The 17807-nt window shown below is 35.8% G+C and overlaps 1 long non-coding RNA gene across 1 annotated transcript in view; it reads right to left on the bottom strand.

Annotated features, from left to right (window-relative positions):
- The window catches only part of LOC141488778 (uncharacterized), a 146018-nt gene that overhangs the window by 4100 nt on the left and 124111 nt on the right, over positions 1-17807 (bottom strand). Inside the window, exon 3 of the long non-coding RNA XR_012468787.1 lies at positions 1068-1105. This is a non-coding gene — a long non-coding RNA (uncharacterized LOC141488778). The remainder of the gene's footprint in view (positions 1-1067; positions 1106-17807) is intronic.

Here is a 17807-nt window from a genome sequence, read left to right as displayed (position 1 = left end):
TCAACACAATGTACCATGGTTTCATGGGAGCAATAAAATGTAACAGAAAGAACACTGAACTAGAAGTCAGGAGACTTGGTTCTCTCTCAGTTCTGCTAATCCTAGAAGTTCATCTCAGTAGGCCTCAGTTATGTCATATATAAAATGAGGCAGTTAGAGTAACTGAAATGATGCTTAAAGTCTCTTCTAGAGTTACGAATTCTATATAGGCCTACAGGGGGAAACATAAACAAATGAAGTCCACAGTGATATAGAATAGCCAGAGCCAAGGGTGGATGAGTCAGAATCAGCAAAAACCTTGTGCCAACTGTGAAGCCAAGAGATAAGGGAGCAGCTGTTAGGAGACTTCTAATATCACAATTATCAGTTGAAACCACATTACTTTCTAGTTATTGGGAATGGGCTACTGCTTTCAACCAGAAAAATAGGATATTGATGATTCATGTAATAGAATTGAGGAGGTCCCTCTATATTGAAAACCATCCTATCCCTTAAAAAGGGAGAGGCACTCTTCCCCCATTCTGAAATTTAATAATTATGCTACAGTCCACTGAAGTGATCCCATAATTCCAAGGCTCTGCCATTATTACTATTCTGATCATTTTTATCAGTTTTATTCTGTTTATTTTATCAACAATTTGGATGAGACCATAGAAAGACTGCTCATCAATACAAAATTAGAAGGAATAGTTAAAAACATTGGATGACATAATTAGAATTCAATAAAGATTTTTGGCTGATTAGAACATCAGAGCAGATCTACTAATTTAATAGAACTAAAAGATTCTTGGGTTCACAAAAGCCAACTTCACAAGCACAGGATGGAGAAGCTGTGGTTAAGGTAGTTCATGAGAAAAAGACCTGGGAGAGGTTTTGGTGGTCTCAGCATGACTCAGCAGTGTAAATGTGACAACCAAAAAAGGTAATACAGTTAATTGTTAGACTGCTAAAGAGATGTGCAGAGTCCAGATGGAGGCCTACAGCTCTGATCAGACCATATCTAGAGTTCTCTGTCCTCTTTTTAGGATCCTTATATTTTTTAAGAATACATACAAATTGGAACATACCTTAGGAAAGGGAGTCAGAATGGTGACAGGATTGGAGGCTGTAAGAAAATCAGATAAAATAGTTGAGGAGTGATCCAGAGGAGAATGTGGTCGGAAAAATATAACTGTTTTCAAAGGTTTGAAGGACTAACCCATGGAAGAGAGAGATAAATTGCTAGAAATTACAGAAAGGTGGTTTTGGGCTCAAAATAAACAAGAACTTTCCTGATATTAGAGCTGTCCCAAAAGAGGATGGGGTGACTTTAATAGGTAGTAAGTTCCCTGTCATTTGAAATTTTCAAAAAGAATGTTGAACTAGTAGGTAGGTATGTAGTGAATGTTATTTAAGCCTCAAAGCCAGGTGAGGAATGGGGTAGGAAGCAGTCTAGCTGGCTTCAGAAAGCCCTAATAACCCTAGAATTATTCAATATGAAGTCAGTGACCTTTAGATCTAAGTTTGAAATGCAAAAGGTAAGATTTTCTCTCCATCCTCTGAGAAGGTGAGGATCAGATTTCAGAAACTCTAATAAGGGGAAAGGGGATTTTTTCTTGAATTCTTTGACAAGTCTCCTAATGAGATGAGAAGTAGTAGAATGATTATGTAGTAGATACACTTGGGTTTTTCTTTCTACTTTTAGTTCTCCATAGGACCTAAAACCACATGCTCTCAATTCCTTTTCTCATAGTAGGCCATATCTTGTTCTCATTCTCTCAGTTGTTGGTGAATCATTTTAGTAGTGTCCCACTCTGCATTACCACATTTGAGGTTTTCTTGGCACAGATATTGGCATGGTTTTGCCATTTCCTTCTCTATCTCATTTCCAGATGAGGAAACTGAGGCAAACAGGGTGAAGGGGTTTGTCCAGGATCACACTGCTAGTAAATGTCTGAGGCTGGATTTGAACTCAGAAAGACGATTCTATCTAATTCCACTGTGAGACCTAGCTGCTCTAAGGACAGTGTATTGAGCCCTAAATCCTGTCATTCTCTACCAGTTTACTTCTGACTCTCTTGTTCTTTTTCTTACTCACTTCCAAGGCAGAGATGCAATAATAAGCTCATTTTCTTTCTCCCCCTCCCTCCCTCCCTCCCTCCCTCCCTCCTTCCCCTTCCCTCCCTACCCCCCTCCCTGCCCCACCCCTCTCTCCCTCTCTTTCTTTCTCTTGTTTATTATTTGGAGCCTGACCTTTAGTCAAATATGTCTGATAAGTCTTAGAAAAATTACTGATTTAAAATCAAAGTCCATCTTCTTTTATAAGAATGCACATATTAATATAATTCAACAAATACTGATTAAATGTTTAATATGTAACAAAGTATTGTATTAGGTACTAGGGTCTCAAAGACTAAAGTGAAATAGTCCCTACTCTCAAGAAGGTTACATTTGATAGCTCTATTTGAAGCTGTTCTTTACCATTACATTTTCATTTTATAGAAATTGTTTTCAATAGATTTGTTGATTAAGGCATTTCTCTGAAAGTTCAATTTCTTGCAAGGATTCATTAAGTACTTCTGGTTTGGGTAATTTCTTTTTTCTTTTCTTTTTTTCCATGAGAAATATCATGCCTATATTATTTGTATTAACAACTCTCTCTAGCCAAATCTAAACAATCTCAAGAGTTACTAGCTAGGAAAGGGATTTAAACTGAGCTTGGAATCCTATCCCACTGTACCCAAATAGCTCAAATAAACCTAAGCTCTCACAGATACTGGTTTTCTCTCCAATGATACAATACAACCCATTTAATGGGCTTGCTCTGTTTGATGCCTGTGTTCTCCCATAGGTTTGCCAGGAGAGGGTCCCTCAATGTTCTAGGGGCTTTCTTTACTTTCTTTTGGCTTTGTGAGGGTATAGATGAAGCACATGAGTTGTTAAACTATTAGCTTCAGCTCTTGTCATATAATCAACCTATCTTCTTTTTCATTCATACTTTAATGACCTCTTTTATATTCTTTTACTTTATATTTCCTTGTTTATGGTATGTTGAAACCTTTCCCAGCTCACTAAAAACCTCTCCATTGTTCTCTGGAGAAGATAGAAGTCTATGAGTCACACAGATGCAGGAGTAACAGAAAAATATTGATATAAAAAATATAAGCCTTTATTTTAGAAAGAAGTTTTGAGTCATTTAAATAATTTCACAATTTCCCTAAGGCTCTTCCTTCTGTTCAATTTTGGGCCCAAATGATTATTTGTAGTATACATATGTATATTTTTTTTGTCTGTTTGTACATCTACTTGCTGATTCTCTGTCCTTTTGAGAAATGTTGTATGTTCAAGTAATACTCCTGATTTTTCTATTAGTCAATTGTAAACAGTTCCAATAGTTGAGAATGGGAGTCAAACTGAGCTTTGAATCTCATTTCTTAATAGTGTTCATAAGACAAACTGCTACCATACAGATATGGTGTATAGAATAGTTAATAAGAACAAACAGTATGAAATTGATGCTACTTTTATTTGATTTGGATAATTATATTTCATATACATGGAGCTAATATATTATTTTCTGCCCTAACACTTTTCATTCCTTTTCACTCTTCATCTTTCTTTTCTTTTCTTTCTTTTTTTTTTGCAAGGCAATGGGGTTAAGTGGCTTGCCCAAGGCCACACAGCTAGGTAATCATTAAGCGTCTGAGGTCGGATTTGAACTCAAGTACTCCTGACTCCAGGGCTGGTGCTCTATCCACTGCACCACCTAGCCGCCCTTACTTTTTAATTTTTCTAAGTGAAACTAAGGATAGCTAGGTGGCACAGTGGGTACAGCCGATAGAATGCTGGGTCTGAAGTCAGGAAGAACTGAGTCTAGATCTGTCTCAGACACTAGATATGTGACCCAGGGCAAGTTATTTAACCCTATTTGCCTTAGATTCTTCAACAGTAAAATCAGAGAGGGAAAGAAATATCAAATCATTCCAGTATCTTTGCCAAGAAAGCCCCAAATGGAATCATGAAGTGTTGGACACAACTGATTAAACTAAATAACAAAGTAAAATTTACATTAATTTGTTACTTTGTGGGGGGGGGGTGTAACATATATTTCTGGTCTCTTTAATTCTATTTGTATTATTCTTCCCTTCCAGTTGATTTTGTGATATATACATAGTTATAACCCAATATCATAAATCAGCCAAAGAAATTTATGTGTTCTCAGGATGATTTCTAGAAGGGTAGTTTCTGGATCAAAGTAGGTGATAGATTCCTGGTATTCTCTGCTAATTGAACTACATTTGAAATTTGAGGCTCATTTTGAGATGTGGTGCTTTACAGAAGATTTTATCAATTAGGAATTTGCCCAGAGGCAGTTGACTAAGATGGTAAAAGGACTGGAAATCATGTCTGGTAAAAACACTTGAAGGAAGTATAAATGTTTAATTTGAAGAAAAGAATTCCTGGAGAAGGGAGGAGGATATGATTTTTGTCTCTTCATTTTTGGAATTCTGCCATGTGAGATGATTAAATTTGTAGATGAGGAAACAGCAGTTTAAAGAGGCAAAATTACTTCTTATATATGTTATCTAGAATTTAATACAATAATCTAGACTTGGTCTTCTCAGCAAAAGTTATTATGAGCCAAAAAGAATATTATACAGTTTTTAATCAAATTTTAGTTTTTGAATGAAAATTTACTCTCTTTCCCTCATGGCCTTCCGTCTCTCATATTGTGAAAGCAAGAAAAACAAAATCCTTGTCATAAGCAGGCATAATAAATTTAATCAAATTTATGTAAAGACCATGTCAAAGATAAATGAAGTTTCAGTCTGTACTCTGAGTTCATTACCTGCAGGAAGTGGGCAGTGTGTGTCATCATAAGCTTGAAGATTGTGTTGAACAAAGTTCCTAAGTCTTTCATAGTTGTCTTTTCAATATTGTTATCATTACAGATTTGTTCACCTGGTTCTATTCACTTTAATCTGCATCCATTCATATGGGTTTTCCCAGGTTTTCTGAAACCATTCCCTTCATTTCTTATTATACCATAGCATTCTATCACATTCTTATACCACAACTTATTCAGTCATTCCCCATTTAATGGTCACCCTCTCAGTCTCCAGTTCTTTGACACTCCAAAAAGAGCTACTTCAAATAATTTTGTATACATGGGTCATTTATATTACACATATGTTAATGGAGCCTAAGTTCATACTGAGCAACAATGTGATATAGTGAATAATTGGCCAATCTTGAAATCAGGACACTGAATTCAAGTCCATATAGGCAGACGAGGTGCAGATGTGCAAAACAGGTTCTTGCACTAAAAAAATAAAAGATTTTAGAAAGAGTGACCACATTACTTTGGGTGGTACATTGTAATGTTGACTCATATTAAGCTTGCCAGTCCACTAAAATCCTCAGATATTTTCCTCATGAACTGATAACTGGTCATGTTTCTCCCCTGTAGTTAGTTTTAAAAATCAAAGTGCAAAACTTTACACAGGATCACAGGCTCAAAGAACTAGAGTTAGAAGAGACCTTATACTTTACATATGATAAGACTGGGATCCAAATGGTTTAGTGACTACTTTTGTCTTTGAAACTTTTGTCTTTGAAACTCTAACTCTTAGCATAATCCCTGTACTTATTTGGTACTAAATAAATGCTATTGATTGATTGATGCCCAATGTTACACAGGTATTCAATGTCAGAGTTGAAATTTGAACCCAGATCCTCCACCTCAAATCTAAGTCTCTTTCCATATAATCAATTTCTATTAAATTTTAATCCACAATTCCATTCATTGAGAAATTGGATCCTAGCCAAGGAAAATCTTAACTCAGTGCATGAGATAATAATGCTCTCACACACAAAACACGTATGCATTTGTGTATGTTTTATAAAGGACTTTACTTTTGTGATCTCATTTGCCCCTTGGAACAACTCTATAAAACATACCATCCAAGTGTTATTATCTTCATTTGACAGAGAAGGCTCAGGAATTTATAGTTCCTTGCTAAGGTAATAGAGTTAATAGGTGTTAAACTTAAATGGGAGGAGAGAATGCCAGTCTGTCTCTGGGAATTTGCACAGTGCTTTTAATCACTCCAAGCTTGTCTCTAAAACAAAGGCTCATTTTTCTACCACCAGTATTCTTTGGCAGAGTTGTGCACCTGGAAGTCATGGACTTCCTGAGTCTCTGAAGAACTGTAGATCAACCAGAGGTAAAGGGAGAACTATAGGGTAAGTACAAGTAGGGGTAGTTAGAGGATACAGTGGGTTGAGTGACTTGTTTTTGGAAGATCTGAGTTCAAAATTAACCTCAGACATTTAGTAGTTACGTGATCCTGGGCAAGTCACTTAACTACTGTTTGCCTCAGTTTCATTATCAGTAAGATAGGGATAATTTTAACATGTAAATCACAGAGTTGTTGAGAAGCTCAAACAACACATATAAAAAAAGTGGCCAGGACATTATAGGTGCTTTATAAAAGTCTGTTATCATTATTATTATTATTATTATTATTACTATTTTACTAAATACCAATGAAGAAAATGTGGAGATGTATTGACAAAGAAAATATCAGAGAGAAGTATGATTGGGAAGGGATGTGTTTCCATCATGTGTTCTATTGGTATCTACCCAATGGCAAGAGATTGAAAGGAAGATTCCCAAGGGTGGATACTCTGCAAAGGGTTCATGAGAGGACACAGACCCACAGACTCGAGTCACATAGGATAAGGAGGTGCATATAGGAAAGAACTTGTACCACCCACATTGATGAGCTCATAGATCCATCAAAGGAAGTACTGAAGAAGCATTTATATATTGAGGACTATGACATAGGCTCAAAATCATCCAACTATTTGGTTTTATAGATGGGGAAAATAAGGCCCAGAGATTTTCCCAAAGACAGACATTAGTAAGTGGTTATGGTAAGTGGTAAATAAAATCAAATGAGATCATATTTGTACAGTGATTAGCACAATGCTTGAAATATTGTAGGCACTTAATAAAAGATTTTCCCTTTCCCCACCCTCCTCCTTCGCTCCAAAGAGCTGAAGACTATACCCTAGGTCTCCGGACTTCACTTTAATTGTCTTATCCATTCCACAAAATTGCCTTCCTTAGAAGAGACAAGCTTATTCTAGTAATTGGTGACAGTCATTTGTTGCCATGAAATATTAATTATGCAGTCAGGCTACCGGTATAAGTAATCTTGCCCTTAAGGAGTTTCCATGCTGAAAGATAGATTAAACTGACAACAGTCAGATAGGAATATCCCCACCAGAAGATAACATTTCTTACAATAATCACCATCTGTGTATCTGGGTGGGGCTGATAAAATTGATACCAGCTGGACCAACAACCCTTCTGCCCACCTGTGCAGTGCATGCAAAGGTCTTTAGGGGAACAGGTACAGTCATACTTTGCAATTCAAGAGCACAGAATATGGAGTCAGAGGACCAGGGTTCAAACGTCAGGTTGCTACCTGTATGACCTTAAACAAAGACAACCTTTGTGGGTCTCAGCAACCTTATCTGTGAAATGAGGAGGTAAGACTACATAATAATAATAGCTAACATTTATGTATTATTATATATTACTATTTTATATTTCTATGTGTTGGGTTCTATAATAAATAACTGCTATAAAACTGTTTTCTCTTATTTGATCCTCACAACAACTCTGGGAGGTAGGTGCTATCATTATTCCCATTTTACATGTGAGGAAACTGAAGCAGAGATTAAGTGACTTGCCCAGGGCCACATAGCTAGGTGTTCTGAAATCATATTTGCTAATATTCAAATATATTCCACTGCCTATCTGTTATATATGACCATCTCCTTTTTCTCTTGGTCTAATTCCTTTTCTTGTGGTGGTAGTTATTCAGTCATTTTATTTATATCCAACTCTTCATGACCCTATTTGGGGTTTTCTTGGCACAGATCAATTTACAGGTAAGGAACTAAGCTAACAGGGTTAAGTGACTTGCCCAGGGTCACACTATTAGTAAGTGTCTGAGGCCAGATTTGAACTCACAAAGATGAATCTTTCTGACTCCAGGTTGGGCACTCTATCCACTTTGCCACCTAACCGCCCTCTGCTTGATCCCTACTATTGTTTTTCCTACTTAATAGTATTTTATTTTTTCCAATTACATGTAAAGATAGTTTTCAACATTTACTTTTATAAGATTTTGATTTCTAAATTTTTCTCCCTCTCTCCCTCCTTTCCCATTTCCTTCCCGCCCTTCCCCCCCCAAGACAGTAAGCAATCTGATATAGGTTATATATATATATGTACAATCCTATAAATCATATTTCCATATTAGTCATGAGAAAGAAGAATCAGAACAAAAAAGGAAAAACCAATAGAAAGAAAAAACAAAAACTAAAAAGTGAAAAATAGTATGCTTTGATTCACATGCAGATTCCATAGTTCTTTCTCTAGATGTGAAAGAATCTTAGACTTTTAGTATTAGATGGGACTTGAGGGATAATGTAGTTCAATTCCTTAACTTCACATATAAGGGAAACTGAGACCTAGAGAAAAGGACTATATCTTGCCTATTGGCTAAAGAAAATTGGGGGGAGAATAAGGAATTGATCTCAGGTCTCCTGGTACTCAGTCTAGCAGATCAGATGTCTTCCTAGGACACCAGACTACCTGCATCCTGAGAGTAGCATGCCAGCACATATACTGCTTCTTCTGAAGTCCTGTTCCAGCTAAAATTGGAAGCATTTCTTCCAATGACCTTGCCTGTCATCAACCTAATCCACTTTGGATGTCCTCCTGGTATTCATTACCTGCACCTGCCAAACTTGGCCTTCAGGAATGGTTTGAAAGAGCATAATCCTATCTGGTAATATCTTTTAGATTTAACTTTCAGTTTGGAAAGTCCTTCAGGACAGGGATTATCTATATGTATTAGTTATTAATAATTAAAATTTCTTGGCAAGGGGGGAAGTTGCCTCCAATGTCAGCTTTAATTTTCTTTTTCAAATTTTGGTGTCTGGCTCTGTGCTTTCATCCGAGTAAGAAATGATGGGCACCTTCTCTAAAATGTATAGTTTTAGAGAGTTGCTTGGGGACACTGAAAGGTCAAGTTACTCATTCAAGAGCAAATAAATTATTATTACTCAAATATATCTTCTTGTTTTTAAAAGGTTATAACACATATTTATTTGTGAATCTCCAAAATGAATATTGTTGGACTTGGATTTAGAAAATCAAGTCACACCTCAAACACTCATGAAATATGTCAAGAGCTAGCACTCAGCACAATGTTTTGCACAGAGTAGGCATTTAATAATTATTTGTTGATTGACTGACATGAACAAGTCATTTCATGTCTAGGATGCTTTTCATTTCCTTCATCTTTAAAAAAAGGGGAGCCATAAATTTAAAGCTTCCAGGGGAAAGACCATTTAATGCAACTCCCTCATTTAACAAATGAGGAAAAAGATTCAGCTTGGTCCACTTCTTCATTTTAAAATTTATTTTATTTTATTTTATTTTTTACCTCTGGGACCACACTTGATCTATTTATATAGTATTCCATGTCAGTTTTTTATGCTTTCCATTTACATTTTTGTAGATATTAAATACATTTTCCTAATTCATCTTATTTTTCCTCCCCCCTTCTTCCCTCTTTCCACAACTCTTTCTCTGCTCTTAAAAATCAATATTGCTTGCCTTATAGTAGCAATGAATTTCTTCCTTTTTTTTTTAAGATTCCATTGGCTCTGTCTCTGGGATGGGTTGCATTCTTTATCATAAGTCCATCAGAGATGTTGCTTCAAGGTTTTTTTTTCCCCACAGTTGCTATTGTTAAACTGTATTTCTCTCCATTCTATTCCTCTGCACTTCCATTTATTCTATTCTCTTTCTCTCCTTTCACCCTGTCCCTTCTCAAAAGTGTGTTGTATCTGACTCCCTTCTCCCATGATCTTTCCTCTCTTCTATCACCTTCTTCACTCCCCCTGTCCATTTTTTCTTCTATTTTTTCCTCTCTTCTTTTTTCTCTAGGGTAAGATAGATTTCTATGTCCTGTTGAGTGTGTATGTTATTTCCTCTCTAAACCACTTCCATTCCTCCTCACCTTCTCCACTTCCACTCCATTGAAAAAGCTTTTTCTTGACTTTTTTACATGAAATATCAGTCCATTCTACCTCTTCTTTCCTTTTCTCCCAGTACATTCTTTTTCACTCACTGACTCCTTTATAATATATTATACCTTTATCTATATATATTCCTTCTAACGCTCTAATAATTGAGAAGGTTCAAATGAGTTATCAGGATTCAACTTCATTAAGTTCCTCAGTCTTTCTTGTCCACCCTCTCTATGCTTCACCTAAGTCTTGTACTTGAAGATCAAACTTCCTGTTCAGCTCTGGTCACTTCAACAGGAAAGTTTAAAAGTTCCCGATTTCAATGAGTGGCCATCTTTTCCCCTGAAAGAGGATGTTCCTTTTTGCTGGGTAATTGATTCTTGGTTGTAATCCAGGCTCTTTTGCCTTCTAGAATATCATATTCCAAGCCCTATGAGTCCTTAATGTGGATGCTGCTAAATCCTGTGTAATCCTGACTGTAGTGCCACAGTAATTAAATTGTTTCCTTCTGGCTGTTTGTAACATTTTCTCTTTGACTTAGGAGTTCTGGAATTTGACTTTAATATTCCTGGGAGTTTTGAGATCTCTTTCATGAGGTGATCAATGGAGTCCCTCAATTTCTATTTTACCCGCAGCTTCTGGGAAATCAGGACAATTTTGCTGGATTATTTCTTGAAAAATGAAGTCTAAGCTCTTTTCCTGGTCATGACTTACAGGTAACCCAATAATTTTGAAATTATCTTTTCTGGATCTGTTTTCCAGCTTAATTGTTTTTCCAGTGAGATAGTTCATATTTTCTTCTAGTTTTTCATTCTTTTGATTTTTTTGTTTCATTGTTTCTTGATATTTCACAAAGTCATCATCTTCTCTTAGCTTCATTCTACATTTGAAGGAGTTATTTTCTTTCTTTTTTTTTTTGAAGGGGCTATTTTCTTCAGAGAGCTTTTTTATCTCCTTTTCCATCTGGCTAATTCTGCTTTTCTTCTCTTCATTGACCTTTTGTACTGTTTTTCCATTTGACCTAAACTGGATTTTAAGATGTTATTTTCTTAAGTGTATTTTGTATCTCCTTGACCAAACTGTTGACTTGGCTTTCATGATTTTCCTGCATTGCCCTCATTTCTCTTCTAATTTTTCCTCTACCTCCCTTACTTGCTTTTCAAAATCTTTTTTGAGCTCTTCCATAACCTGAGACTGATTCCCATTTCTCTTGGAGGCTTTGGATAGAGAAGCTTTGACATGGTCATTTTCTAAGTGCATATTTCGATCCTCCATGGGACCAAAGTAATTTTCTATGGTCAGATTCTTTTTCTTCAGTTGTTTGCTCATTTACCCAGTCTCTGATTTGATTTTAACATACTGCCAAAGCTTTGTGAAGAGGCGGGGTTTGTGACATCTCTCCTCCAGGGACCTTAATTCCTTCAAGGTCTCATGAGAGGCTCTGACTGCTCTCCTGACCTGTGCTTTGATCTGTGGATGATCATAAACATTCCCCTCTGCCCTGGAGCTTTGAGGAGGGTCTCCTCTCTTTTATGGCAGTATGGGGGCCCAGCCTGCAATCTGGATCTGAGTATAGGCAAAGCCACAGCATCCTGCGGCAGGGATAATGAAGAGACCTCTGCAGTCTCTCCCCATACCCTTACCATCTGTGGGCTGAGTGCTCTGGAAGCAACTGCTGAGTGGGGGCTGCCCTAAGGCCTGCACTGACCTGAGCTCCATGTTTACTCTGGTGCAGCAGAGTTTTCCTGCTGACCTTTCAAGTTGTCCTTGGTGATCCCTGGGCTGAGAGGCTTGGAAACCATTCTGCTGCCATGGGCCTAGGAGGGACCCAGGCGCCCCTTGGGCTGTTCCTGGAAGACTGGAGCTGATTTGTTCTAGTGTGGCAAGACTACAGCCTGGGCTGTGCTGGGGTTCTTTCCAACCTTGGTCTCATGGAATAGACCTTTCCCATAGATCTTCCAAATTGTCTTGAGCCAGAAAATTGTTTCACTCACTCTTTCTGTGGGTTCCACCACTTTAGAATTTGGTTAAAGTCATAATTTTATGGCATTTGGAGTGTTCTAGGGAAAAACTTCTGGAATTCCTGACTCCATGCCACCATCTTGGTTCTGCCCCTCTTAAAATTTATTTTAAATCAGGAAATTGAAATTGGAGAGTTAAGTGACTTGCTAAAATCATAGAGGTAATAAATTACAGATTCAGTCTTTGAACCCAGGACTTCTGATTAGAAATCCAATGTTTGTTTTTAAGCACATCATGCTCTTAGTGATCCCTCATCACATCATTGCAAGAAAAACACTTTGGAAACTTCTGAAAAACATTATACAAAATTAAATTATTATTGTTTTAAGTCTTAAAAGAAGTTGTAAGTATTCAAAAATAAGGTCACATTGTCCTTCATAAAAGTTAAAGGAGGAAGTGACCTTGAAGATCACCTAGTATAGTTCTTAATTTTCTTTCTTTGATAGTGATGAATTCCTTCACTTTAAACAAAAACTTTGGAATTATTTCTTTAAAATGCTCTCTACTAGTGTTACTGAATAACACTAATTTAAAAATTATTTTAATTTTAATTATATTTAAATTGAACATTTAAATTTTAATTAAATTTTCATTTTAAAAATATTTTATTTTCAATTAAATTTTTTTAAAATTTTGTCTTTCAGAAAAAAAAGGAGGGAAAAAAACTCTGATCTTATTAATATGCATATCTCATCCATGTACATTCTTTGAATTTGGAGTAATAGGAAGAACCTCCCATTGCAGGAAGTTATTAGCACATTTGCCTCTCTTCTGTGTTAAGAACTGGGTACTGGAATTTGTTTTGTGGGTGCTTTTTCATCATCAAAATCTGACATTAACATTTTTGCTTTCTTTTCCCTTCATATTTCTTTGTTTGTTTGTTTGTTTATTTATTTATTTTAGGTTTTTGCAAGGCAAATGAGGTTAAGTGGCTTGCCGAAGGCCGCACAGTTAGGTAATTATTAAGTGTCTGAGACCGGATTTGAACCCAGGTACTCCTGACTCCAGGGCCGGTGCTTTATCCACTGTGCCACCTAGCCACCCCTTCTTCATATTTATTTATCTTTTAAACCCAGGTATCCTTAGTATTAATAAAGAATGGGAACAGGCAGCCTTTTCCAGACATTTCTCTACAACATACTCCATCTTCACAGCTACAAAATGGACTGAGAATTATGAATTATGCATATTTTCATTGATAGTATTAGTACACAACAAGTAAGCTTTTGTTAGCAACATTAATGAACCACATCTTTGCCATTTCTCAACTAACTGAAAGTTAGTTGAATTTGATAGTGATATCATTGAATTTGTTTATTGCCTATGGGGGAAAAATGTTTGGTTCAGTGATCTTATGTCACCTGATAGGCTCTTTTTTCTACAAAGGATCTCCCAACCACAAGGCTCATTGGAAGATATAAAACCAGAAATAACTGTGTTCAATGACTCTCTGATAATATACATCCGGCAGGGAATTAAAGAAGGAGATGTGTGCTTGTCCAAAGTATTCATCATTGTAGAGGAGATGGAGCACATGGTCTCAATTTAAGAAAAACAGTAAAGTCTTCCAGATCCTACTATTTGGGATATAAGGTGTTGATTGCCTCTAGCCTCAGAATATTACAGTTATCTCCTGGAAGAGATTTGTAATCATTCAAAGGAATTTGGCTGGTTATTCCACAAAGGAAAGACTAACAGGATGAAGAATGTCTACTGTCCAGATTTCAACATGTACTTGGATGAAGAACTTTTCCATCAGTATGTATATCTGGAACAAACAGTACAAATGGACAGTGAGTTAGGCCAAGAGTTAAATAGGAGAGCAGGCTACCTCCAGAAATTGCAAATCTCCTTTACTGACCCCAAGCTTCCCATGAAAGCAAAGGCCCATATTTTAAATATTAACATTTTACCAGCATTGTTTTATGGTAGTAAGAAATGTAATACAATTCCCTCCAAAGGATGAAAAAGGCAGAGGGCAATGAAGAGGGAAAGGTCTTTTCAAAGGACAAAAGGCAGGAGAGCACATGGTGGCTGTGAATGAACTGCAGTATGCAACCAGTAAGGAATTTCTTTATGTATACATACACACACACACACACACACACACACACACATATATATATATATATATATATATGCATATATATATATATATATATATATATATATATATAAATTTGTTTTCCAAATAAATACAATAGTAGTTTTTACCTATCAATTTTTGGTAAAGTTTTGAATTTTACACATGATATACAATTGATCAAAATTGAATGTGTTGAGAGAAAAATCATATCCTTGAGGAAAAAATAAAATATTTAAAGAAGCAAAATTATGTGGTACATAAGTCAATTTTTTTTTTAACATTGAAGCTAATAGTCTTTGGTCTTTGTTTAAACTCCACAGTTCTTTCTCTGGACACAGACGGTATTCTCTGTTGCATAAACCCTAAAATTATCCCTGCACTGATGGAATGAGCAAGTCCATTAAGGTTGATCATTACCCCCATGTTGCTTTTAGGATGTACAGTGTTTTTCTAGTTCTGCTCATCTCACTCAGCATCAATTAATGCAAGCCTTTCCAGGTTCCTCAGAAATCCCATCCCTCCTGATTTTTAATAGAACAATAGTGTTCCATAATGTACTTATATCACAATTTGTTCAGTTATTTCCCAATTCACTTGGATTTCCAATTCTTGTACAAGTGATATTTTCATGATCTTGTTTATGATCTCTTCAGGGCATAGACCCAGTAGTGGTATTGCTGGATCAAAGGGTATGCATATTTTTATTGCCTTTTGGGCATAATTTCAAATTGCTCTCCAGAAAGGTTGGATGAGTTCATAGCTCCACCAACAATGTATTAGTGTCCCAGATTTCCCACATCCCTTTCAACATTGATCACTGTTCTTTCTGGTCATATTGGCCAATCTGAGAAGTGTGAGGTTATACCTCAGAGATGTTTTAATTTGCATTCTAATCAGTAATGATTTGGCACAATTTTTCACATGACTATGGATTGCTTTGATTTCCTCATCTGGAAATTGCCTTTGTATATCCTTTGACCATTTGCCAACTGGGGAATGGCTTGTTTTTATTTTTTTTTTATAAATTTGATGCAATTCTCTCTATATATTTTAGAAATGAGTCCTTTGTCAGAAATACTAGTTGTAAAAATTGTTTCCCAATTTACTAAACCTCTTTTGATCTTGGTTATAGTGGTTTTATTTGTGCAAAAGCTTTTTAATTTGCTGAAATCAAAATTATCCAGTTTGGTTATATTGATATTCTCCATCTCTTCCTTGGTCATAAAATTCTTCCCTTTCCATGGATCTGACAGGTAAACTATTCCTTGATCTCCTAGTTTGCTTATAATATTGTCTTTTATGTCTAAATCCTGCACCTATTTTGATCTTATCTTGGTATAGGGTGTGAGATGTTGGTCTAATCCTAGTTTTTGCCATACTAACTTCCAATTTTCCCAACAGTTTTTGTTGAAGAGAGAGCTCTTATCCCAGAAGCTGGACTCTTTGGGTTTATCATAGTAATGAATTTCAAAGACAAAATGAAGATGTGACATAAAAAGTTTGAGAGACATAGTTTTTGAATAATTTATCATTTTGTTAAGTATTACTGGAAGATAATTAATAAAAGGTATCGGTGGCACTCTCTAATGCCAAAGACCCCTCATAGAACTCACTTAATGTTTATATGCCCTTGAAAGAGTCAATATTCCTGAGGGAGAAAATCAACTCTGATTTGTTAACATGTAATGAGAGAATAAATATTATAAGGAGAGGTGGGCCTATTCTAATGAGGGTCTGGGGGACAAGACCCTGATTGTTCAATCTTGATCAAAGAGACTCACCTATACTTATACCATCTCATCTATGGTAATCTATACAAAATGGGGAATCCATTTCCCTCACACTTCTCTGAGTAAGCACAATGGAATGCATTCTACCTGATAGAATTTCTCTACTTTTTGATAAAGATATGTTTTCCCAGTGGGGTGCATCTGCCCTAGATTTCGTCTTTTAAGTAACCCTACCCATCAAAGATAGACTGAATAGTCTTTAAGGAATGAGGAAACAGAAGAAGGGAAAAATCTTAGCCTTAATTCAATAATTGGTTATTAATATAAAAGAGAATTTTTTCCTCTGAGAGAAAAAGATACTTAAATGTTTGAGGAAAAGATGGGTGATGGATAAGTTTCCATGGTGTTCCATTGTTATCTTCACAATGTCAAAAGAAGCTAAAAAAGACCTCTAGCATATGGGGTGGACCTTTTGTGGAAAAATTAAGGAGGGATGTGGACAAGAATCACATCACATGAGCATGATTGGATGAGTATGAACTGAATCATTAAATTCTCAAATCAATGAGATCACAGTCACATTTGAGTATTCGAATATATTTTCAGACAAAATTCTGAAATCTCTTCAAAGAGATGTCTTTCAAATCTTTCATTCTTATAACAGTGAGGAAATAATTACTCGCCATCAAAATGTTTAATGATTAGTAATTATAATATTTATATATTATATATAATTATAATAAATATAATACTTTTAAAGTGTTTCATAATTTTCACTTTCCATTTTACTTTTCCATAAAGAGATAATTATTTCAATTTTTTCTTAAAAATTTTGAGTTTTGTTCTTAAGTGTGCTAAATTTTATCTGGAACTACCTTTGCAATTTTTTTGGGAACTCTGTCAGTATTTTTAAAGCTGTGCCAATGTACATTCTTTTGTATTAGGAGCATTAAAAAGAACCTCAAATTTGAGGAAGCTATCAGCACATTTGCCTCTCTTCTGTGTTAAGGATTTGGTTTTGGTTTGTGGATGTTTGTTTCACCATCTAAGTCTGGCTTATTAACATTTTTGCTTTCTTTTTCTTTCATATTTATCTTTTTAAGCCCAGGTATCTTCAATAACAATAAAGGATGGGAATAGATTGCCTTTTATAGACATTTCTTAATGATAGATTCCATTTTCACAGTCACAAAATGGACTGAAAAATGTAGAGTTAAGATTCGACTGTGGTTTTTGGTCTGATTTCACAAAAGCATTTGATGAGAGAGTAAGATAACAGACTTAAAATTTTTCCCTAAATCAGGTATCTCATACATGTTCTAAGACCATATAAAATTCCTTGACAGATCTAAACATAGAAATAATGTTGTCCAGCCATGCTCCAAAAAAGGTATATATCAGGGCAATATATGCTTCCCAAAGGCATGTATCAAAAAGATAAACATTTATTAAGTTCCTACTATTTGCCAGATACTGGGTTAAGCGCTGGGGATAAAAAAAACAGAAAACCAGAAATCATTGTCCTCAACTGACCCTGGACTGGGCTTGAGCCTGCTCCTGGCGGGCTAAGCTTGGCATCTACTCCAATGGAATGTAAACTCTAATGGAATGTAAGTTTATTAGAAGAGTTTCCTGTGAGATAATAAATCACAGATTTAGAGCTGGAAGGTACATTTTATAGAAGAGGAAATCAAGGCTCAGAGTGTTTAAGTGATTTGCCCATAGTCACACTACTAGTGAGTAGTGAAGTCTTCTGACTTCAAAACCAGTACTCTATCCACTACGCTACATTGCCTCTCGATAATGAATAAATGGATAAACATATATTAAGAGCTATACTAAGCAGTGTGCTAAACTTTCAGGTTGCAAAT

Source organism: Macrotis lagotis, chromosome 1 (genome assembly GCF_037893015.1).
Source record: "Macrotis lagotis isolate mMagLag1 chromosome 1, bilby.v1.9.chrom.fasta, whole genome shotgun sequence".
NCBI classification, from domain to species: domain Eukaryota; kingdom Metazoa; phylum Chordata; class Mammalia; order Peramelemorphia; family Peramelidae; genus Macrotis; species Macrotis lagotis.
Note: the sequence above shows the minus strand (reverse complement) of the source record. Positions and strands in the feature narration are given on the sequence as shown.